General features: G+C 46.5%; 3 non-coding genes across 3 annotated transcripts; all 3 read left to right on the forward strand.

Annotated features, from left to right (window-relative positions):
• Positions 1 to 15,686: 15,686 nt before the first annotated feature.
• trnae-uuc (transfer RNA glutamic acid (anticodon UUC)) lies at positions 15,687 to 15,758 on the forward strand. Its single transcript has one exon. It is a non-coding gene; the product is annotated as a tRNA-Glu (tRNA).
• Positions 15,759 to 16,627: 869 nt separating this feature from the next.
• Positions 16,628 to 16,699, forward strand: trnae-cuc (transfer RNA glutamic acid (anticodon CUC)). Its single transcript has one exon. It is a non-coding gene; the product is annotated as a tRNA-Glu (tRNA).
• Positions 16,700 to 17,917: 1,218 nt separating this feature from the next.
• Positions 17,918 to 17,989, forward strand: trnae-cuc (transfer RNA glutamic acid (anticodon CUC)). The gene has a single exon. It is a non-coding gene; the product is annotated as a tRNA-Glu (tRNA).
• Positions 17,990 to 22,831: the final 4,842 nt, after the last annotated feature.

Consider the following 22,831-nt stretch of genomic DNA (forward strand, 5'->3'; position numbering starts at 1 on the left):
CAAATAACTCAATCAGATTAGTTAGACATGATTTACCTTTAACAATCCGTACTGGCTGTCCCTTATTAACGCAGGTTTCTCTAAGTGAGAATTAATGTTGTCCCTGATAATGGTCTCCAGTAGCTTTCCCACCAATGACGATAGACTGATTGGCCTGTAGTTACCAGGTTTGTTCCTCTCCCCTTTTTTGAACAGGGGGGCAACATTTGCAATCCTCTAGTCCTCTGGCACCACTCCCATATCCAAGGAGGATTGAAAGATTGTGGTCAGAGCTTCTGCTATCAGCACACTAGCTTCCCTCAGCAACCTAGACTTTCACCGATGTGGACCGGGCGACTTGTTAACTTTGAGTAATGACAGCTTATTTAGTACATCCTTTCTATCTGCTTTTATCCTATCCAATATCTCTACACCCCCTACTCTACTGTGTCATTAATATCACCTCTTTCTGTGAAGACAGCGACAAAGTGTTCATTTAGTACCCCAATCTTGCCCTCTGCCTCCACAAGAAGATTGCCTTTTTGGTCCCGAATCGGCCCCACCATTCCTTTAATCTTCCACTTACATGTTTAGGTTTATGAACGATTTTTGGGTTCCCGTTTGTTACCTGCTAATATTTTCTAATACTCTCTCCGGGCCCTGGATATATCCTTTTCCAATTTCCCCCGACACTCTCTGTATTCTGCCTGGTTTTCGACTGTTATCTTTACCTAACAGTTGTCATAAACATCTTTTTTCTGTTTTACTATAAACTCTATTTCTTTTGACATAGGAACATAGGAACAGGAGTAGGCCATTCAGCCCCTCGTGCCTGCTACGCCATTTGATAAGATCATGGCTGATCTGTGATCTAACTCCATATACCTGCCTTAGGCCCATATCCCTTGATACCTTTGGTTGCCAAAAAGCTATCTATCTCAGATTTAAATTTAGCAATTGAGCTAGTACCAATTGCCGTTTGCGGAAGTGAGTTCCAAACTTCTACAACACTTTGCGTGTAGAAATGTGTTTTAATCTCGCTCCTGAAAGTTCTGGCTCTAATTTTTAGACTGTGCCCCCTACTCCTAAAATCCCCAACCAGCGGAAATAGTTTCTCTCTATCCACCCTATCTGTTCCCCTCAATATCTTCTAAACTTCGATCAGATCACCCCTTAACCTTCTAAACTCCAGAGAATACAACCCCAATTTGTGTAATCTCTCCTCGTAACTTAACCCTTGAAGTCCGGGTATCATTCTAGTAAACCTATGCTGCACTCCCTCCAAGGCCAATATGTCCTTCCGAAGGTGCGGTGCCCAGAACTGCTCACATTACTCGAGATTCGGTCTAACCAGGGTTTTGTATGGCTACAGCATAGCTTCTGCTCCCTTGTACTCTAGTCCTCTAGATATAAAGGCCAGCATTCCATCAGCCTTCTTGATTATGTTCTGCACCTGTTCATGACACTTCAATTATCTATGTAAGTGAACCCCGAAGTCCCTTTGGACATCCACTGTTTTTAATTTTTTACCATTTAGAAAGTACACTGTTCTATCCTTTCTTGATCCAAAGTGGATGACCTCACATTTGTCTACATTGAATTCCATTTGCCACCGTTTTGCCCATTCACCTAATCTATCAATATCGCTTTGTAATTTTATGTTTTCATCTACACTGCTTACAATGCCACCAATCTTTGTGTCATCGGCAAACTTAGATATGACACTTTCTATGCCTTCATCTAAGTCGTTAATAAATACTATGAATAATTGAGGCCCCAAGACCGATTCCTGCGGGACTCCACTAGTCACATCCTGCCAATGTGAGTACCTACCCATTATCCCTGCTCTCTGTCGCCTTTCGCTCAGCCAACATCCTAACCAAGTCCGTACTTTCCCCTCGATTCCATGGGCTCCTATCTTAGCTAACAGTCTCTTATGTGGGACCTTATCAAATGCCTTCTGGAAGCCAATATAAATAACATCCATTGATATTCCCCTCTCCACTACTTTAGTCACCTCTTCGAAAAATGTAATCAGGTTTGTCAGGCACGACCTACCTTTCACAAATCCATGCTGGCTCTCTCTGATTAACTGAAAATTCTCGAGGTGTTCAGTCACCCTATCCTTAATGATAGATTCCAGCATTTTCCCCACAACAGATGATAGGCTAACTGGTCTATAATTCCCCAGTTTCCCTTTCTCTCCTTTCTTAAAAAGCGGAGTGACATGTGCAATTTTCCAATCTAGAGGGACAGTTCCTGAATCTAGAGAACTTCGAAAGATTATAGTTAGGGCATCTGCAATGTGCTCACCTACTTTCTTTAAAACCCTGGGATGGAAACCATCTGGTCCTGGGATTTGTCCCTCTTTAGTGCTATTATTTTCTTCATTACTGTTGCTTTACCTATGTTAATTTTATCGAGTCCCTGTCCCCGATTCAATATAAGTTTTCTTGTGATTTCCGGCATGCTGTCCTCTTTTTCGACTGTAAATACTGACGCAAAGTAATTGTTCAACATGTCCGCCATTTCCCCATTGTCAATGGCAATATCCCCACTTTCAGTTTTTAAGGGGCCAACACTGCTCCTGACCACCCTCTTTTTCCTAATATAACTATAAAAGTTCTTCGTATTGGTTTTGATATCCCTTGCGAGTTTCTTTTCATACTCTCTTTTTGTAGCTCTTACTATCTCTTTTGTGACCCTTTGTTGATCTTTGTATCTTTCCCATTCGCCAGGATCTGTGCCATTTTTTTTGCCTTTTTGTATGCCCTTTCCTTATGACTTATACTGTACCTTACCTCTTTAGTTGTCCATGGCTGTTTTTTGGGCAAGTATAAACCGATTCTGTATCTCGTTCAATATTTCTTTAAACATTTCCAACTGATCATCAGTCGTTTTACCCATTAACAGATTTGCCCAGTTTACTGTGGACAGTCTCTGTCTCATCCCATTGAAGTCGGCCTTGCCCAAGTCCAGAATCTGAGCAGCTGATTCACTTTTATCCCTTTCAAACACTACATTGAACTCGATCATGTTATGATCACTATTGGATAGATGTTCACGCACATTTAAGCCATTAACTAAAACTGGTTCATCACTCAAAACTAAATCTGTATGGCTTGCTCCCTTGTTGCCTCTCGGACATACTGCTGTCGAAAACTATCCCAGACACACTCAAGAAATTCGCTACCTTTCTGACATCCCGCCACGGCAGCTGGTGAATTTAAATTCAATTAATTAATTAAATTCAATTAATTAAATAAAAATCTGGAATTAAAATACTAGTATCAGTAATGATGGCCATGAAACTACCGGATTGTTGTAAAAACCCATCTGGTTCACTAATGTCCTTCAGGGAAGGAAACCTGCCGTCCTTACCCCGTCTGGCCTATATGTTACTCCAGACCCACAGCAATGTGGTTGATTCTTAATTGCCCTCTGAAATGGCCGAGCAAGCCACTCAGTTGTAAAATCTCGCTACAAAAAGTCATAATAAGAATAAAACCGGACGGACCACCCGGCATCGGACCACTAGGCACCGGACACGACAACGGCAAAACACCAAGCCCAGTCGACCCTGCAAGGTCCTCCTTACTAACATCTGGGGACTTGTGCCAAAATTGGGAGAGCTGTCCCACAGAATAGTCAAGCAACAGCCTGACATAGTCATACTCACTGAATCATACCTTTCAGCCAACGTCCCAGACTCTTCCATCACCATCACTGGGTATGTCCTGTCCCACCGGCAGGACAGACCCACCAGAGGTGGCGGTACATTGATATACAGTCAGGAGGGAGTAGCCCTGGGAGTCCTCAACATTGACTCTGGACCTCATGAAATCTCATGGCATCAGGTCAAACATGGGCAAGGAAACCTCCTGCTGATTACTACCTACCGTCCTCGCTCAGCTGATGAATCAGTCCTCCTCCATGTTGAGCACCACTTGGAGGAAGCACTGAGGGTAGCAAGGGCACAGAATGTACTCTGGGTGGGGGACTTTAATGTCCATCACCAAGAGTGGCTCGGTAGCACCACTACTGACCGAGCTGGCCGAGTCCTGAAGGACATAGCTGCTAGACTGGGCCTGCGGCAGGTGGTGAGCGAACCAACACGAGGGAAAAACTTACTTGAACTCATCCTCACCAATCTACCTGTCGCAAATGCATCTGTCCATGACAGTATTGGTAGGAGTGACCACCGCACAGTCCTCGTGGAGATGAAGTCCCGTCTTCGCACTGAGGACACCATCCAACGTGTTGTGTGGCACTATCACCGTGCTAAATGGGATAGATTCAGAACAGATCTAGCAGCTCAAAACTGGGCATCCATGAGGCGCTGTGGGCCATCAGCAGCAGCAGAATTGTATTCCAGCACAATCTGTAACCTCATGGCCCGGCATATTCCTCACTCTACCATTACCAACAAGCCAGGGGATCAACCCTGGTTCAATGAGGAGTGCAGAAGAGCATGCCAGGAGCAGCACCAGGCGTACCTGAAAATGAGGTGCCAACCTGGTGAAGCTACAACTCAGGACTATATGCATGCTAAACAGCGGAAGCAACATGCTATAGGCAGAGCTAAGTGATTCCACAACCAACGGATCAGATCAAAGCTCTGCAGTCCTGCCACATCCAGTCGTGAATGGTGGTGGACAATTAAACAACGAACGGGAGGAGGAGGCTCTGCAAACATCCCCATGCTCAATGATGGCGGAGTCCAGCACGTGAGTGCAAAAGACAAGGCTGAAGCGTTTGCAACCATCTTCAGCCAGAAGTGCCGAGTGGATGATCCATCTCGGCCTCCTCCCGATATCCCCACCATCACAGAAGCCAGTCTTCGGCCAATTCGATTCACTCCACGTGATATCAAGAAACGGCTGAGTGCACTGGATACAGCAAAGGCTATGGGCCCCGACAACATCCCAGCTGTAGTGCTGAAGACTTGTGCTCCAGAACTAGATGCGCCTCCAGCCAAGCTGTTCCAGTACAGCTACAACACTGGCATTTACCCGACAATGTGGAAAATTGCCCAGGTATGTCCTGTCCACAAAAAGCAGGACAAATCCAATCCGGCCAATTACCGCCCCATCAGTCTACTCTCAATCATCAGCAGTGCTATCAAGCGGCACTTACTCACCAATAACCTGCTCACCGATGCTCAGTTTGGGTTCCGCCAGGACCACTCGGCTCCAGACCTCATTACAGCATTGGTCCAAACATGGACAAAAGAGCTGAATTCCAGAGGTGAGGTGAGAGTGACTGCCCTTGACATCAAGGCAGCATTTTACCGAGTGTGGCACCAAGGAGCCCGAGTAAAATTGAAGTCAATGGGAATCAGGGGGAAAACTCTCCAGTGGCTGGAGTCATACCTGGCACAAAGGAAGATGGTAGTGGTTGTTGGAGGCCAATCATCTCAGCCCCAGGACATTGCTGCAGGAGTCCCTCAGGGCAGTGTCCTAGGCCCAACCATCTTCAGCTGCTTCATCTATGACCTTCCCTCCATCATAAGGTCAGAAATGGGGATGTTCGCTGATGACTGCACAGTGTTCAGTTCCATTCGCAACCCCTCAAATAATGAAGCAGTCCGAGCCCGCATGCAGCAAGACCTGGACAACATCCAGGCTTGGGCTCATAAGTGGCAAGTAACATTCACGCCAGACAAGTGCCAGGCAATGAACATCTCCAACAAGAGAGAGTCTAACCACCTCCCCCTGACATTCAACGACATTACCATCACCGAATCCCCCACCGTCAACATCCTGGGGGTCACCATTGACCAGAAACTTAACTGGACCAGCCATATAAATACTGTGGCTATGAGAGCAGGTCAGAGGCTGGGTATTCTGCGGCGAGTGACTCACCTCCTGACTCCCCAAAGCCTTTCCACCATCTACAAGGCACAAGTCAGGAGTGTGATGGAATACTCTCCACTTGCTTGGATGAGTGCAGCTCCAACAAAACTCAAGAAGCTCCACACCATCCAAGATAAAGCAGCCCGCTTGATTGGCACCCCAGCCACCACACTAAACATTCACTCCCTTCACCACCGGCGCACTGTGGCTGCAGTGTGTACCATCCACAGGATGCACTGCAGCAACTCGCCAAGGCTTCTTCGACAGCACCTCCCAAACCCACGACCTCTACCACCTAGAAGGACAAGAGCAGCAGGCACATGGGAACAACACCACCTGCACGTTCCCGTCCAAGTCACACACCATCCCGACTTGGAAATATATCGCCGTTCCTTCATCGTCGCTGGGTCAAAATCCTGGAACTCCCTTCCTAACAGCACTGTGGGAGAACCGTCACCACACGGACTGCAGCGGTTCAAGAAGGCGGCTCACCACGACCTTCTCAAGGGCAATTAGGAATGGGCAATAAATGCTGGCCTTGCCAGCGACGCCCACATCCCGTTAACGAATTTTTTAAAAGTTGCTAGTCTCCTTTTCCCAATCTATGTGAAGCTTAAAGTCTCCCATTAAGACCACTATGCCTTTGCTACATGTTTGTCTAATCTCTGCATTTATACAATCTAGCACTTCAGAGCTGCTGCCAGGGCTCCGATACACAACTCCCACTATAGTCTTAGATCCTTTCCTATTTCTCAATTCAACCCATAAGGTCTCTGTTGGTTGCATACCTCTCGTTATATTCCACTTTATCATTGAAGTGATTTCATCTCTAATCATTAAAGCTACTCCTCCCCCTCTTCCATTTTCCCTTTCTCTCCCGTAGACCTTATAACCCGGTATATTTAGTTCCCAATCCTGACCATCCTGCAGCCATGTCTCCGTAATAGCTATCATGTCATACCCTCCAATTTGAATTTGAACGTGTAGTTCATTTAATTTATTCCTTATACTCCGTGCATTTGCATATAGAACTCTTAGTTGGGCCACACACCCTAGCCTGACCTTCAGCTTGGAGGCTGGATTAATTGCCTTACGCCTTCTAGTTTTTACTTTATCTGTCGTGCCTAAAGTACACTTTCTTTCCGCTGCTCTACGCTTTTCCCTTTCACTTGTTCTTGAGCAACTGTTCCTACTATTTGTATTGTAAATTTCCCCTGGGTCTTCCCCTCTCTTGCTGCTCTCAACTTCACTCCCTTCTGACTCCCCGCTCAGGCTCCCAACCCCCTGCCATTCCAGTTTAAACCTTCCCCAACAGCACTAGCAAACACCCCCGCGAGGACATTGGTCCCGGCCCTGCTCGGGTGTAACCCGTCCCGCTTGTACAGGTCCCACCTTCCCCAGAACCGGTCCCAATATCCCAGGAATCTAAATTCCTCCCTCCTACACCATCCCTGCAGCCACGCATTCATCCTGTCTATTCTCCTGTTCCTATACTCACTAGCACGTGGCACCGGTAGTAATTCTGAGATCACTACCTTTGAAGTCCTGCTTTTTTAATTTATCTCCTGACTCCTTGAATTCACCTTGCAGGAACTCATCCCTTTTTTTTACCTATGTTGTTGATACCAATATGGGCCACGACTACTGGCTGTTCACCCTCCCCCTCCAGAATGCCCTGCAGCCGCTCCGTGACATCCTTGACCCTAGCACCAGGGAGGCAACATACCATCCTGGAGTCACGTTTGCGGCCACAGAAATGCCTATCTGTTCCCCTTACAATTGAATCCTCCATCACTATAGCCCTGCCACTATTTTTTGTCCCCTCCTGTGCAGCAGAGCCACCCGTGGTGCCCCAAACTTGGCTCTTGCTGCTTTCCCCTGATAAGCCATCGCCCCCAACAGTATCCAATTGTAAACAATTTTACAACACCAAGTTATAGTCCAGCAATTTTATTTTAAATTCACAAGCTTTCGGAGGCTTCCTCCTTCGTCAGGTGAACGATGTGAAAATGAAATCCTCGAAATGAAATCGCATTTATAATTCACAGAACAATGCTTGGTGAGTACAGACAGTTTTTTCAACTGCCCGTTGCCAAGGCAATCAGTGTGCAGACAGACAGGTGTTACCTGCCAGGTCTCACAGAATATACAAATCACCAAAAAAAAAACAACAAACAAAAAAAAACAGAGATAGAGAGGTAGAAACATAGAAAAGACAGCAACTGACCCGTTATATTAAAAACAGATAACATTTGTTCGCTGGTGGGGTAACGTGTCGCGTGACATGAACCCAAGATCCCGGTTGAGGCCGTCCTCATGGGTGCGGAACTTGGCTATCAATTTCTGCTCAACGATTTTGCGTTGTCGTGTGTCTCGAAGGCCGCCTTGGAGTACGCTTACCCGAAGGTCGGTGGATGAATGTCCATGACTGCTGAAGTGTTCCCCGACTGGGAGGGAACCCTCCTGTTTGGCGATTGTTGCGCGGTGTCCGTTCATCCGTTGTCGCAGCGTCTGCATGGTCTCGCCAATGTACCATGCTCTGGGGCATCCTTTCCTGCAGACGCTGCGACAACGGATGAACGGACACCGCACAACAATCGCCAAACAGGAGGGTTCCCTCCCAGTCGGGGAACACTTCAGCAGTCATGGACATTCATCCACCGACCTTCGGGTAAGCGTACTCCAAGGCGGCCTTCGAGACACACGACAACGCAAAATCGTCGAGCAGAAATTGATAGCCAAGTTCCGCACCCATGAGGACGGCCTCAACTGGGATCTTGGGTTCATGTCACGCTACACGTTACTCCACCAGCGAACAAATGTTATCTGTTTTTAATATAACGGGTCAGTTGCTGTCTTTTCTATGTTTCTACCTCTCTATCTCTGTTTTTTTTTGTTTGTTGTTTTTTTTTGGTGATTTGTATATTCTGTGAGACCTGGCAGGTAACACCTGTCTGTCTGCACACTGATTGCCTTGGCAACGGGCAGTTGAAAAAACTGTCTGTACTCACCAAGCATTGTTCTGTGAATTATAAATGCGATTTCATTTCGAGGATTTCATTTTCACATCGTTCACCTGACGAAGGAGGAAGCCTCCGAAAGCTTGTGAATTTAAAATAAAATTGCTGGACTATAACTTGGTGTTGTAAAATTGTTTGCAATTGTCAACCCCAGTCCATCACTGGCATCTCCACATCTCAACAGTATCCAAAGCAGAATGTCTGTTTGAGAGGGAGATGGCCCCAGGGGACTCCTGCTCTACCTGCCTAGTCCTTTTACTTTGCCTGGCGGTCACCCATTTCCTTTCTGCCTGTGTAATCTTTACCTGCGGTGCGACCACCTCACTGAACGTGCTATCCACGATAGTCTCAGCATCGCGGATGTACCACGGTGAATCCACCCGCAGCTCCAGCTCCGAAATACGGTTAGCCAGTAGCTGTAGCTGGACACACTTCCTGCACACATGGTCGCCAGGGACACTGGTAGTGTCCATGACTTCCCACATAGTGCAGGAGGAGCATATCACGGGTGCAAGCTCTGCTTCCATGCCTTGCCTTAGACTCTCAGACTCTCCTCCCGCTCTCGGTCTCTCCTGTTATAAACAATTTTACAACACCAAGTTATAGTCCAGCAATTTTATTTTAAATTCACAAGCTTTCGGAGGCTACCTCCTTCCTCAGGTGAACGATGCGGAAATATATATATAACTTGGTGTTGTAAAATTGTTTACAATTGTCAACCCCAGTCCATCACCGGCATCTCCACATCATCTCCTGTTATACTGTGCTCACCTCTCGGACTCTCCTGCCTCACCTGTGACGTCGCACAGTATTTGTCTCTTGTTGCAGGTCTGCTGCTGCTTTTATTCCCCAATCTCAGTCTTCTGCTGTTCAGGTCCACTGCCGCTCTGCAGGAAAAGTTAGGAAAATCAAGGCAAAACAGCACCTCCTTCCCCCACTTCACGGAAATCCCACACTTACCAAACTCATGCCGGGAGCTCTAGACTTTCCTCCGTATCGGAAAGTTCTATGCTGCTTTGACGGGCGAATCCTACTCTGAATTCCCGGCAGTGTCACCCCGCTGAAATCGAGTCTGTCTCCGGAACGTTTGTCTTAATATCATAATTGCTTGTTAAGAGAAAAGATCCAGTTGGATCCCCCGTATCGCAAAGTTCCCCAAGAAAATATTCCCATCCAGTTTCAAATTGGGGTCCTTTCGCGTGTGAGGTGCATATGATAACCAGGACACTGCAAAGACTCGACTCGGCCAGCTCTTATCGGAACAAATCTGAACAGACCGCATTTGCAGTCCATAAAAGCAGGAGAAAGGTTTAATTCCCATTCAGCGAATTAACGTTTACAAAACAGTTCACTCTATTAATTACAATAAACTCATTACACTCTGTAAAAAGATGAATGGTTTTTCTAATCGCCATTAATCAACAGATAACTTTTTGTTCAGACTGAAGGATATCCTGACATAGTTACCGAGTGACAGTCAAAACCGTAATAGGTTTTTTGTGTTGTGCTTGTGTTGAATTGTCATCCGTTCTCATTTTACGGACGGTATATTAGGACTTGGTCAAAAATTCTTCAGGGCTTATGATACCTGAACTCTGGCGCAGCCTTTGTTAAATTCCCCAATCACTAACACACAAGGGCAACTACTGCTCCACTCAATCATACAACACCAACTAATGCCGCCTCAATTAAAGAAACTTAATTAGTGCCCGCCCCCACCCCCCTTCACTATTGTACAACCTCAAGCGTGTCTCTGGAAAGTGTGATTGCGTTTGTTTGACTGTAATGTTTATGCAACAGTAGCTGCCAATCACTCCGTGTCCATGAAAAGCTTATTAGCGACGAAAATCGAATTGCGCACTAACAATACGGGAGCATTAGTGTCGGGACTCAGCCCACTCGACCATGCTCTACGCCAGTGTTGCTCAATAGAAATTGCTGACTAGCCGCAGGTGTAGCTATGGCGACACTGTTTCAGCCACATGGCCGAACTTTAGTAGAAAACATTTTACAGACACACAATACAGGGAGATCTAATTCACAACTTTGTATTTCATAACACATCTAACAACAGTGGCCAATCAGAGGGATGGAGTCCTGGCTGGGAAATGGAGTTTTTGGTGGAGACCGAGGAAAATGGCATCAATCCTTCCAATATTTATTTGGAGGACATTTCTGCACATCCCATACTGGATGTCCAACAATCCGTATGACAAATTGGACACAATGGAGGCTTAAAGAAAGGTGGTGGTGAGGTAGAGCTGGTTTTCATCAGCGTACATGTGGAACCTGACGTTTTTTCGGATGATGTCGCCGAGGGGCAGCATGGGCGAGATATCGAGTGCACGTTTCATATCAAAAACCCCCAGGACAGATGCAGCACCGGTCAGACAAAGGTTAGAGCTCCCTCTAAACAGTCCATCAAATGCTCCCTGTAAACGACAGGTTAGAAGCAGTCCGTGCTCACATGCAGCAAGTCCTGGACAACATCCAGGCTTGGGCTGATAACTGGCAAGTAACATTCGCGCGCTCACATGCCAGGCAATAACCATCTCCAAAAAGAGAGAGTCTAACCATCTCTCCTTGACATTCAACGGCATTACCATCGCCGAATCCCCCACCATCAACATCCTGGGAGTCACCATTGACCAGAAACTTAAACTGAACCAGCCACATAAATACTGTGGCTACAAGAGCAGGTCAGAGGCTGGGTATTCTGCGACTAGTGACTCACTTCCTGACTCCCCAAAGCCTTTCCACCATCTACAAAGCACACGCCAGGAGTGTGATGGAATACTCTCTACTTGCCTGGATGAGTGCAGCTCCAGCAACACTCAAAAAGCTCCAGGACAAAGCACCCGCTTGATTGGCACTCCATTCACCACCCTAAACGTTCATTCCCTTCATCACCAGCGCACAGTGGCTGCAGTGTGGATCATCCACAGGATGCACTGCAGCAACTCGCTGAGGCCCACAAAGGCTTTCAGCGCAGGAAAAAGGTTCGATTCCCCTTTAGCCAATTAACTTTTATTATACTGTTTATTGTATTAATTACGCAAAACTCACTAAACTCTATAAAAAGGATGAATAATTGTTCCAATTGCCATTAATCAACCGATAACTTTCTGTTTCAGACTGAAGGAAATCTCAATATGGTTACCGAGTGACAGTCAAAACTTTAAGAAGTTTCTTGTGTTTTGCTTGTGTTGAATTGTCATCCGTTCTCATTTTCCAGACAGAATTTTAGAACTTGGTTGAAAATTTTCAGGGCTTCTGACATCAGGAATCCGATGCTGCCTTTTCTAAATTCCCCACCTCACCAACACACAAGGGTAATTAGTGCTCCAACTCTATCATCGAACCCCAGCTAGTGCTTCTCAAATAAAGCCCTTAACTAGTGACCCCTAATATTGCGTAACGTCAAGTGTGTATATACAAAGTGTGATTGCCTTTGCTTGGCTGTGATATTTATGCAAGAGCTGCCACCAATCACTCCGTGACTATGGAAAGCTTGTTAGCGATAAAAATTGAATTGCAATCTGACAATCCTGGAGCATCAATGGCCGGGCTGAAACCACTCGGCCATGCTCGTTGTCAGTATTGTCCATTAGGAATCGCTGACTAGCCGCAGGTGTAGCTATGGCGACACAGTGTTAGCCACATGAACGGATTTTCGTAGAAAACATCTTACACACACACAATACAGGGAGATGTACTTCACATGTGTATATTTCATGACAAACATCGAATGATAGTGGCCAAGGAGAGGGATGGAGTCGCTGGCTGGGAAACGGGGTTTGTGGCGGGGACCGAAGAAAATGGCATCAGTCTTCCCAATATTTATTTGGAGGAAATTTCTGCACATGCAATATTGGATGTCTGACAAGCAGTGTGATAAATTGTTCAGAGTGGAGGGGTCAAGAAAGGTGGTGGTGAGGTAGCGCTGGGTGTCATCAGCGTACATGTGGAACCTGACGTTGTGTTTTTGGATGATGTCGCTGAGGGACAGCATGGGTTACATACAGAGTAGACCTCTCACATCAAACACTCCCAGGACAGGTGAAGCACGGGTTAGATACAGAGTAAAGCTCTCTCTACACTGTCTCATCAAATACTCCCAGGGAAGGTACATCATGGGTTAAATACAGAGTAAAGATCCACCTACACTGTCCCGTCAAACACTCCCAGGGCAGGTACAGCACGGGTTAGATACAGAGTAAAGCTCTCTCTACACTGTCCCATCAAACACTCCCAGGGCAGGTACAGCACGGGTTAGATACAGAGTAAAGCTCCCTCTACACTGTCTCATCAAACACTCCCAAGGCAGGTAAAGCAAGGGTTAATTACAGAGTAAAGCTCTCACTACACTGTCCCATCAAACACTCCCAGGGTAGGTACAGCACGGGTTAATTACAGAGTAAAGCTCTCTCCACACTGTCCCATCAAACACTCCCAGGGTAGGTACAGCACGGGTTAGATACAGAGTAAAGCTCTCACTACACTGTCCCATCAAACACTCCCAGGGCAGGTACAGGGTTAGATACAGAGTAAAGCTCCCTCTACACTGTCCCATCAAACACTCCCAGGGCAGGTACAGCACGGGTTAGATACAGAGTAAAGCTCCCTCTACACTGTCCCATCAAACACTCCCAGGGCAGGTACAGCACGGGTTAGATACAGAGTAAAGCTCCCTCTACACTGTCCCAACAAACACTCCCAGGGCAAGTCAACTACGGGTTAGAATCCAAGTAAAGCTCTCTCTACACTGTCCCGCCAAACACTCCCATGGCAGGTACGGCATGGGTTAGATACAGATTAAAGCTCCCTCTACATTCTCCAGTCTACAGCTATCAAAGGCATGCTTGAGGATTTCCGCAGCAGATGAGGTGAGGCAGGGGTGGAGATAGGCGATGTTACAGGGGTGGAAGTAGGCGGTCTTGGTGACGTAGCGGATATGTGGTCGGAAGCTCATCTCTGACTTAAGTAGGATGAAAAGGTTGCGATTGGTCTGACTCAGTCTCAGAATGTGGCCAGGGAGACGGATGGAGTCAGTCGCTCGGGAAGGGAGTTTGTGGCAGGGACCAAAGACAATGACTTGTGTCTTCCCTATATTTATCTGAAGGAGATGTACTGCGCTACCTTCATCGACCCTCTCCGTTACTTCTTCAAATAACTCAATCAGGTTAGTCAGACACGATTTGCCTTTAATAAGTCCTTGCTGGCTGTCCCTTATTAACCCATGCTTCTCCAAGTGAGAATTAATTTTGTCCTTGACAATGTTCTCTCGTAGTTTTCCCAACACTGACGTCAGACTAACTGGCCTGTAGTTAGCAGGTTTGTTCCACTCCCCTTTTTTGAACAGGGGGGCAACATTTGCAATCCTCCAGTCCTCTGGCCCCACCACCCTATCCAAGGAGGATTGAAAGATTGTGGTCAGAGCTTCTGCTATCAGCACCCTAGTTGCTCTCAGCAATCTAGAATTCATCTGATCTGGACTGGGTGACTTGTTAACTTTGAATGATGCCAACCTATTTAGCACCTCCTTTCTACCTGTTTTTATCAATCCAATATTTCAACTCTCCCCTCTTTTGCTGTGACATTAACATCACGTCTTCTTTTGTGAAGACAGCTGCAATGTATTCATTCCGTACCCCAGTCATGCCCTCTGCCTCCACAAGAAGATTGCATTTTTTGCCCCTAATCGGCCCCACCATTCCTTTAACCTTCCTTTTACTTTCTTATGTTTCTAAAAGATTTTTGGGTTCCCTATTGTGTTACCCGCTGATATTTTCTCATACTCTCTACTGGCCCTTCCTTTATCCTTTTTTAATTTCCCCCTGCACTCTCTCTGCATTCTGCCTGGTTTTCGACTGGTATCTTTACCTAACATATGTCATAAACCTCCTTTTCCTGTTTTATTATAACCTCTATTACCTTTGACATGCAGGGAGCTCTAGCTTTGAATGTCCCATCTTTCCTCCCTATGGGAGCAGTTAGCATCCCCAGTATCACAAGATTCCCTATGATAATGCTTCCGCCCAATTTACATCCGGGGACTGTGCACGTGTTGGGCGAATGTGATGACCAACACACTCCGGAAACTCTACTCTGTAAAATGTAATAGGAACAATTCAGAAGAGATGGCATTTGACGGCCTTCAAAGGCTTTCAGCGCGGGAGACGGGTTCGGTTTGATTCCTGCTTGGCGAATTAATTACTGCATTAATGACGCAAAACTCATTAACCTCTGTGAAAAGGATCAATAATTGCTCTAATATCAATCAATCGAGAACTTTCTGTTCCAGACTGAAGGAAATAGTTAACGAGTGACTGTCAAAACTTGAACACGTTTCGCTTGTGTTAAATTGACATCCGTTCTCATTTTTCAGACGGTATTTTAGGACTTGGTTAAAAACGTACAGGGCTTATAACACCAGGAATTTTTTTTATTCCTTCATGGGATGTGGGCGTCGCTGGCGAGTCCAGCATTTACTGCCCATCTCTCATTGCCTTTGAGAAGGTGGTGGTGAGTCGCCTTCTTGCACCGCTGCAGTCCATTGGTGAAGGTTCTCCCACAATGCTGTTAGGTAGGGAGTTCCAGGATTTTGACCCAGCGATGATGAAGGAACGGCGATATATTTCCAAGTCGGGATGGTGTGTCAATTGGAGGGGAATATGCAGGTGGTGTTGTTCCCATTTTCTGTGTTTCGATGTACTAAAGGAAAATGCCATTTTGGCCGAGCAGCTTGTCTGGGGAGAAAGGGACGTGAATTGCAGAGACAAATAGGAAAAAGAGGCTTGGACCGATGGCCTGCAACATGGTGCCATGCGCTTCCCTGGTGGTTTAGTGGTTAGGATTCGGCGCTTTCACCGCCGCGGCCCGGGTTCGATTCCCGGTCAGGGAAAGTTATTTGCGAAGTGATGTTCGTTCTGATGCCAGTGATTGCTCCTGATCGCTATCAGTTTTACACTGCTGTGGTTGCAACAAGGGGCTGCCCATCATTCCTTTATCTCACAACCCATTAGAGTGACACACAATGTACTTTCTTGCCTTCTGTAAAATGCCAGTATTTATTTTAAAAGAGTCGTGATGCTGATCAAAGTTTGTGGGAAGGTTTTTGTTGCCATTTCTAACAGATTTGGAAAAGATCTGCTGCCTGACACTCTAATTGTCGCCAACCTTTAACTATAGCTCACAGTGTCAGAACAGTCTCTGTTATATAAGACTTTTATGTCTCTTCTGCCACTACATCTCCTTAACAACACCAGCTGATCACAGCACCGCTTTCTTCAAAATGAGGCCCAGTGTAAAAAAAAATGCACGGTTTCAAAGCGAAGGGAGGTGTGCAAGATTGGAAGGAGTGTGCGACTGGAGATAATGGGCCTGAGGCAGTGAGAACATCTCTTGAGCATAAAGACATTCAGTATCTGAAAGAAGCAGGCTGATGAGCTCTTTCAGTTTATTTATCCTGGCATCTGCAAAACCCATCGTCTCTCAAAGTCCATCATCTTTCATCCATTTTGTGTGCATGCCTACCCGAACTTGGTGCTGTCATTGTCTGAACCAGTGTTTTATGTTGTTCGATGACTGTCACAAACACGATGGGCCGAATGGCTTCCCTCTGTGCCGTGAATCTTCTATGTTCCGATGTACTAAAAGAAAATGCCATTTTGGGCGAGCAGCTTTTTTTTGGATCGAAAGAGACCTGAATTTCAAAGGGACAATTCGGAAAGAAAAGGTTGGACTCCTCTCTCGCATGCATTGGCCGTAGCTTCCCTGGTGGTCTAGTGGTTAGGATTCGGCGCTCTCACCGCCGCGGCCTGGGTTCGATTCCCGGTCAGGGAACATTGCTTTCTTGGTGCTCGTCGTTCTGGTACCAACGAATGTCCCATCACTGAGCCCAATGCTTGCTCCTGATCAACATTAGCTTTTTCGCTAATCGAGCAGCGGGCAGCCGATCATTCTTTAATCTAACAAGCCATTAGAGCGACATACAGTGCACTTTCATGCCTTCTGTAAAATGCCTACATTTTTTAAAAATGTGTTGACGCTGATCAAAGTTTGTGGGAAGATTTTTTTTGCCATTTCTCCCAAGATTCGGAAAAGACCTGTTGCTTGTCACTTTAATTGTCGCCAACCTTTAACTGTAGCTCACAGTGTCAGAACAGTAACTGTTCTCATTAGCCATTTATGTCTCTCCTGGCACGACATCTCCTTAACAAGACCAACTAATCACAGCACCTCTTTCTTCAAATTGAATTCCAGTGTAAAAAATGAGCGGTTTCAAAGCTAAGGAAGATGTGCAAGATTGGAAGGAGTTTGCGACTGGAGATAATGGGCCTGAGGCAGTGAGAACATCTCTTGAACATTATCAGTATCTGAAAGGAGGGAGATGAGATCTTTGAGTTTATTTCTCCTGGCATCAGCAAAACCCATCGTCCCTCAATGCCCAACATCTTTCATCCATTTCGAGTGCATGCCGACCCGAACTTGGTGCTGTCATTGTCTGAACAAGTGTTTCATGTTCTTCTGCCACTACATCTCCTTAACAACACCAGCTGATCACAGCACCGCTTTCTTCAAAATGGTGCCCAGTGTAAAAAAAAATGCACGGTTTCAAAGCGAAGGGAGGTGTGCAAGATTGGAAGGAGTGTGCGACTGGAGATAATGGGCCTGAGGCAGTGAGAACATCTCTTGAGCATAAAGACATTCAGTATCTGAAAGAAGCAGGCTGATGAGCTCTTTCAGTTTATTTATCCTGGCATCTGCAAAACCCATCGTCTCTCAAAGTCCATCATCTTTCATCCATTTTGTGTGCATGCCTACCCGAACTTGGTGCTGTCATTGTCTGAACCAGTGTTTTATGTTGTTCGATGACCGTCACAAACACGATGGGCCGAATGGCCTCCCACTGTGCCGTGAATGTTCTATGTTTCGATGTACTAAAAGAAAATGCCATTTTAGGCGAGCAGCTTTTTTTTGGATCGAAAGAGACCTGAATTTCAAAGGGACAATTAGGAAAGAAAAGGTTGGACTCCTCTCTCGCATGCATCAGCTGTAGCTTCCCTGGTGGTCTAGTGGTTCGGATTCGGCGCTCTCACCGCCGCGGCCCGGGTTCGATTCCCGGTCAGGGAACATTGCTTTCTTGGTGCTCGTCGTTCTGGTGCCAACGAATGTCCCATCACTGAGCCCAATGCTTGCTCCTGATCAACATTAGCATTTTCGCCACCACAAATGCTAATCGAGCAGCGGGCAGCCGATCATTCTTTAATCTCACAAGCCATTAGAGCGACACACAATGCACTTTCATGCCTTCTGTAAAATGCCTACATTTCTTTAAAATGTGTTGACGCTGATCAAAGTTTGTGGGAAGATTTTTTTTGCCATTTCTCCCAAGATTCGGAAAAGACCTGTTGCTTGTCACTTTAATTGTCGCCAACTTTTGTGCTTCTCGGTGGTAAAGGTCATGGGTTTGAGAGGTGCTGTCAAAGAAGCCTTGGTGAGTTGCTGCAGTGCATCCTGTGGATGGTACACACTGCAGCCACAGTGCGCCGGTGGTGAAGGGAGTGAATGTCTAGGGTGGTGGATGGGGTGCCAATCAAGCGGGCTGCTTTGTCCTAGATGGTGTCGAGCCTCTTGAGTGTTTTGGAGCTGCACTCATCCAGGCAAGTGGAGAGTATTTCATCACACTCCTGACTTGTGCCTTGTAGATGGTGGAAAGGCTTTGGGGAGTCAGGAGGTGAGTCACTCGCTGCAGAATACACAGCCTCTGACCTGCTTTTGTAGCCACAGTATTTATGTGGCTGTTACAGTTAAGTTTCTGGTCAATGGTGACTCCCAGGATGTTGATGGTGGGGATTCGGCGATGGTAATGCAGTTGAATAACAATGGGAGGTGGCTGGACTTTCTTGTTGGAGATGGTCATTGCCTGGCACTTGTCTGGCACGAAAGTTACTTACCACGTATCAGCCCAAGCCTGGATGTTGTTGAGGTCTTGCTGCATGCGGGCATGGACTGCTTCATTATCTGAGGGGTTGCGAATGGAACTGAACACTGTGCAATCATCAGCAAACATACTTATGATGGAGGGAAGGTCATTGATGAAGCAGCTGAAGATGGTTGGGCCAAGGACACTGCCCTGAGGAACTCCTGCAGCAATGTCCTGGGGCTGAGATGATTGGCCTCCAACAACCACTACCATCTTCCTTCGTGTTAGGTATGACGCCAGCCACTGGAGAGATTTCACCGTGATACCTTTTGACTTCAATTTTACTAGGGCTCCTTGTTGCCACTCTCGGTCAAATGCTGCCTTGATGTCAAGGGCAGTCACTCTCACCTCACCTCTGGAATTCAGCTTTTTTGTCATGTTTGGACCAAGGCTATGATGAGGTCTGGAGCCGATTGGTCCTGGTGGAACCCAAACTGAGCATCAGTGAGCAGGTTATTGGTGAGTAAGTGCCGTTTGATAGCACTGTCAACGACACCTTCCATCACTTTGCTGATGTTTGAGAGTAGACTGATAGGGCAGATTGGATTTGTCCTGCTTTTTGTGGACAGGACACAACTAGTCAATTTTCCACATTGTCGGGTATGTGCCAGTGTTGTAGCTGTACTGGAACAGTTTGGCTGGATGCGCGACTAGTTCTGGAGCCAAGTCTTCAGCACTACAGTCGGGATGTTGTCAGGGCCCACAGCCTTTTGATATCCAGTTCACTCAGCCGTTTCTTGATAAAACGTGGAGTGAATCGAATTGGCTGAAGACTTTCGTCTGCGATGGTGGGGATATCGGGAGGAGGCCGAGATGGATCATTTACTCGGAATTTCTGGCTGAAGATAGTTGCAAATGGTTCAGCCTTGTCTTTTGCACTGACATGTTGGACTCTGCCATCACTGAGGATGGGGATGTTTACAGAGCCTCCTCCTCCCGTTGTTTGTTTAATTGTCACCACCATTCACGACTGGATGTGGCAGGACTGCAGAGCTTTGATCTGATCCGTTGGTTGTGGAATCGCTTCGCTCTGTCTATAGCAAGTTGCTTCCGCTGTTTAGCTTGCATGTAGTCCTGAGTTGTAGCTTCACCAGGTTGACACCTCATTTTTAGGTACCCCTGATGCTGCTCCTGGCATGCTCTTCTACACTTCGCATTGAACCAGGGTTGATCCCCTGGCTGGTTGGTAATGGTAGAGTGAGGAATATGCCAGGCCATGAGGTTACAGATTACACTGGAATACAATTCTGCTGCTGCTGATGGCCCACAGCGCCTCATGTATTCCCAGTTTTGAGCTGGTGCTCAACATGGAGGAGGACTGATTCATCAGCTGAGGGAGGACGGTAGATGGCATTCAGCAGGAGGTTTCCTTGCCCATGTTTGACATGATGCCATGAGATTTCATGGAATCCATAGTCAATGTTGAGGGCTCCCATGGCCATTACCTCCTGACTCGAAACCACTGTACCGCCACCTCTGGTACGACTGTCCTGCCAGTGAGTCAGGACATACGCGGGGATGGTGATGGAAGGGACTGGGACGTTGGCTGAAAGTTATGATTCTGTGATTATGGCCATGTCAGGCTGTTGCTTGACCAGTCCATGGGACAGCTGTCCCAATTTTGGCACAAGTCCCCAGATGTTAATGAGGAGGACTTTGCAGTGTTGACTGGGCTTGGTTTGCTATTGTAGTGTCTGGTGCCTTGTGGTCCGTCCGGTTTTATTCTTATTACGACTTTTTTTAGCGAGATTGTACTTCTGAGTGGCTTGCTAGGCCATTTCAGAGGGCGATTAAAAATCTTCCGCATTGCTGTGGGTCCATAGTCACATATCGGCCAGACGGGGTAAGGGCAGCAGATTTCCTTCCCTAAAGGACATTAGTGAACGAGATGTGTTTTTTAGGACAAACCGGTAGTTTCATGGCCACCATTACTAATACTAGTTTTATATATTCCAGGTTTTATTTAATTAATTGAATTTAAATTCCCCAGCTGCCGTGGTGGAGATTTGAACTCATGACTCCAGTTTATTAGTCCAGGCCTCTGGATTACTATTCCAGTAACATAACCATTACCGGTAACATCAGGAATCTGGTGCAGCCTTTGTTAAATTCCCACCTCACTAACACACAAGAGCAACTACTGCTCCACTCTGTCATACAACCCCAACTAGTGCCGCCTCAATTAAAGAACCTTAACTAGTGCCCTCCACTATTATACAACCTCAAATGTGTCTATACAAAGTGTGAGTGTGTTTGTCTCATTGTGATGTTTATGCAACAACCATTCCCTCCGTGTCGATGGAAAGTTTATGAGCGACGAAAATCGAATCACACCCTAACAATACTGGAGCATCAATGTCCGAGCTCAGACCGCTCGATCACGCTCTATGCCAGTGTCGTCCAATAGAAATCATGTCTCGCCGCAGGTGTGCCTATGGTGACACCGTTTCAGCCGCATGAAGGAATTTTAGTAGAAAATGCCTTACACACACTGCAGGGAGATTTACTTCACAACTCTATATTTCATAACAACCATCCACCACCATTCAGTAAGCAAGGAAGTAAAATACTCACAACAATCAAAACACTCGCACATTCTGCTTTTCATCTTATCATTTTACCAACAACACACAAAAAGCTTAAAGTTCAGATGCATACGTCATGCGAAAATAAGTATTGAGATCACAGGCCCAAAGACTGTGATCATTACTCATTTCTAAATTCGTAATCGCAATTGCAATTAGCCACATCTGGATTGCTTTTCAGCCATATGAGGCTGAACGTACACATGTAATCTGACGTTGTGGTTTCAGATGATGTCACCGATAGGCAGCATGTGGATGAGAAATAGGAGGGGGCCAAGTGTAGATCTTTGGGAGACTCCAGAGGTAACGGTGCGGGAGCGGGAAGAGAAGCCATTGCGGGTGATTCGTTGGCCACGACTTGATAGATAAGAAAGGTAAGAATTTATATGGCTGTGGGGAAAGGGCAAGGGAGTGGAAGAGGCTGGATTGCTCTTGCATGGAATCGATGGGCCGAATGGCCTCCTTCCGTGATGTAACCATTCTATGAAATCGGATTTCCGTGAAGTCAATCCCGGCTGTTTATATATTGTTCATGTGCCTGTTCTCCAACTGCAGGGTGCATGGTGGAATATCAGCCGTGCTCAGCTGGCAATGTTTACAGCACATTTTATTACAGACACTACACACGTTAGATATCTAAAAATGTGAGACAATGAATGTTAAGGTAAAAGGTTCCCTATCATACCTCGGAGGGCTTGTACCTCCTACCTTTTACTCAACAGCCGAACATGCTCACCAATTGCGCACAGATTCACTAATTCATCGAGCTAAAGCTTCAGATTGCAGCATTCAATGTAACACCTGTCCACCATCAGTTTACTGTACCAAAATAAGTGGTGTGAAATTTGCACGAGTGAATGGAAAAGGTGGAGATTGGAGAAGGGGCGAATGGGAAATGGGGCGAATGGGGAATGGGTGAATGGGGAATGGAGTGAATGGCGAAGGGGCAGATGGGGAAGGGTTGAATGAGGAATGGGGTGAATGGGGAAGGGCGAATAGGGAGTGGGTTGAATGGGAAAGGGGTGAATGGGGAATGGGAACAATGGGGAAGGAGGCAATTGAGAAAGGGGAGAATGGGGAAGGGTTGAATGGGGAACGGGTGAATGGGGAATGGGATGAATGGGGAAGGAGGCAAATGGGAAAGGGGAGAATGGGGAAGGGTTGAATGGGGGAGGGGTGAATAGGGAAGGGGCGAATGGGGAATGGTTTGAATGGGGAAGGGGTGAATGGGGAATGGGGTGAATAGGGAATGGGATGAATGGGGAAGGGTTGAATGGGAAACAGGGTGAATGGGGAAGGAGGCAATTGGGAAAGGGGAGAATGGGGAAGAGTTGAATAGGGAAGGGGCGAATGGGGAATGGGGTGAATGGCGAATAAGGTGAGTGGAGAAGGTAGCGAATGTGG

This window comes from Heptranchias perlo, chromosome 2, assembly GCF_035084215.1.
Source record: "Heptranchias perlo isolate sHepPer1 chromosome 2, sHepPer1.hap1, whole genome shotgun sequence".
Lineage (NCBI taxonomy): Eukaryota > Metazoa > Chordata > Chondrichthyes > Hexanchiformes > Hexanchidae > Heptranchias > Heptranchias perlo.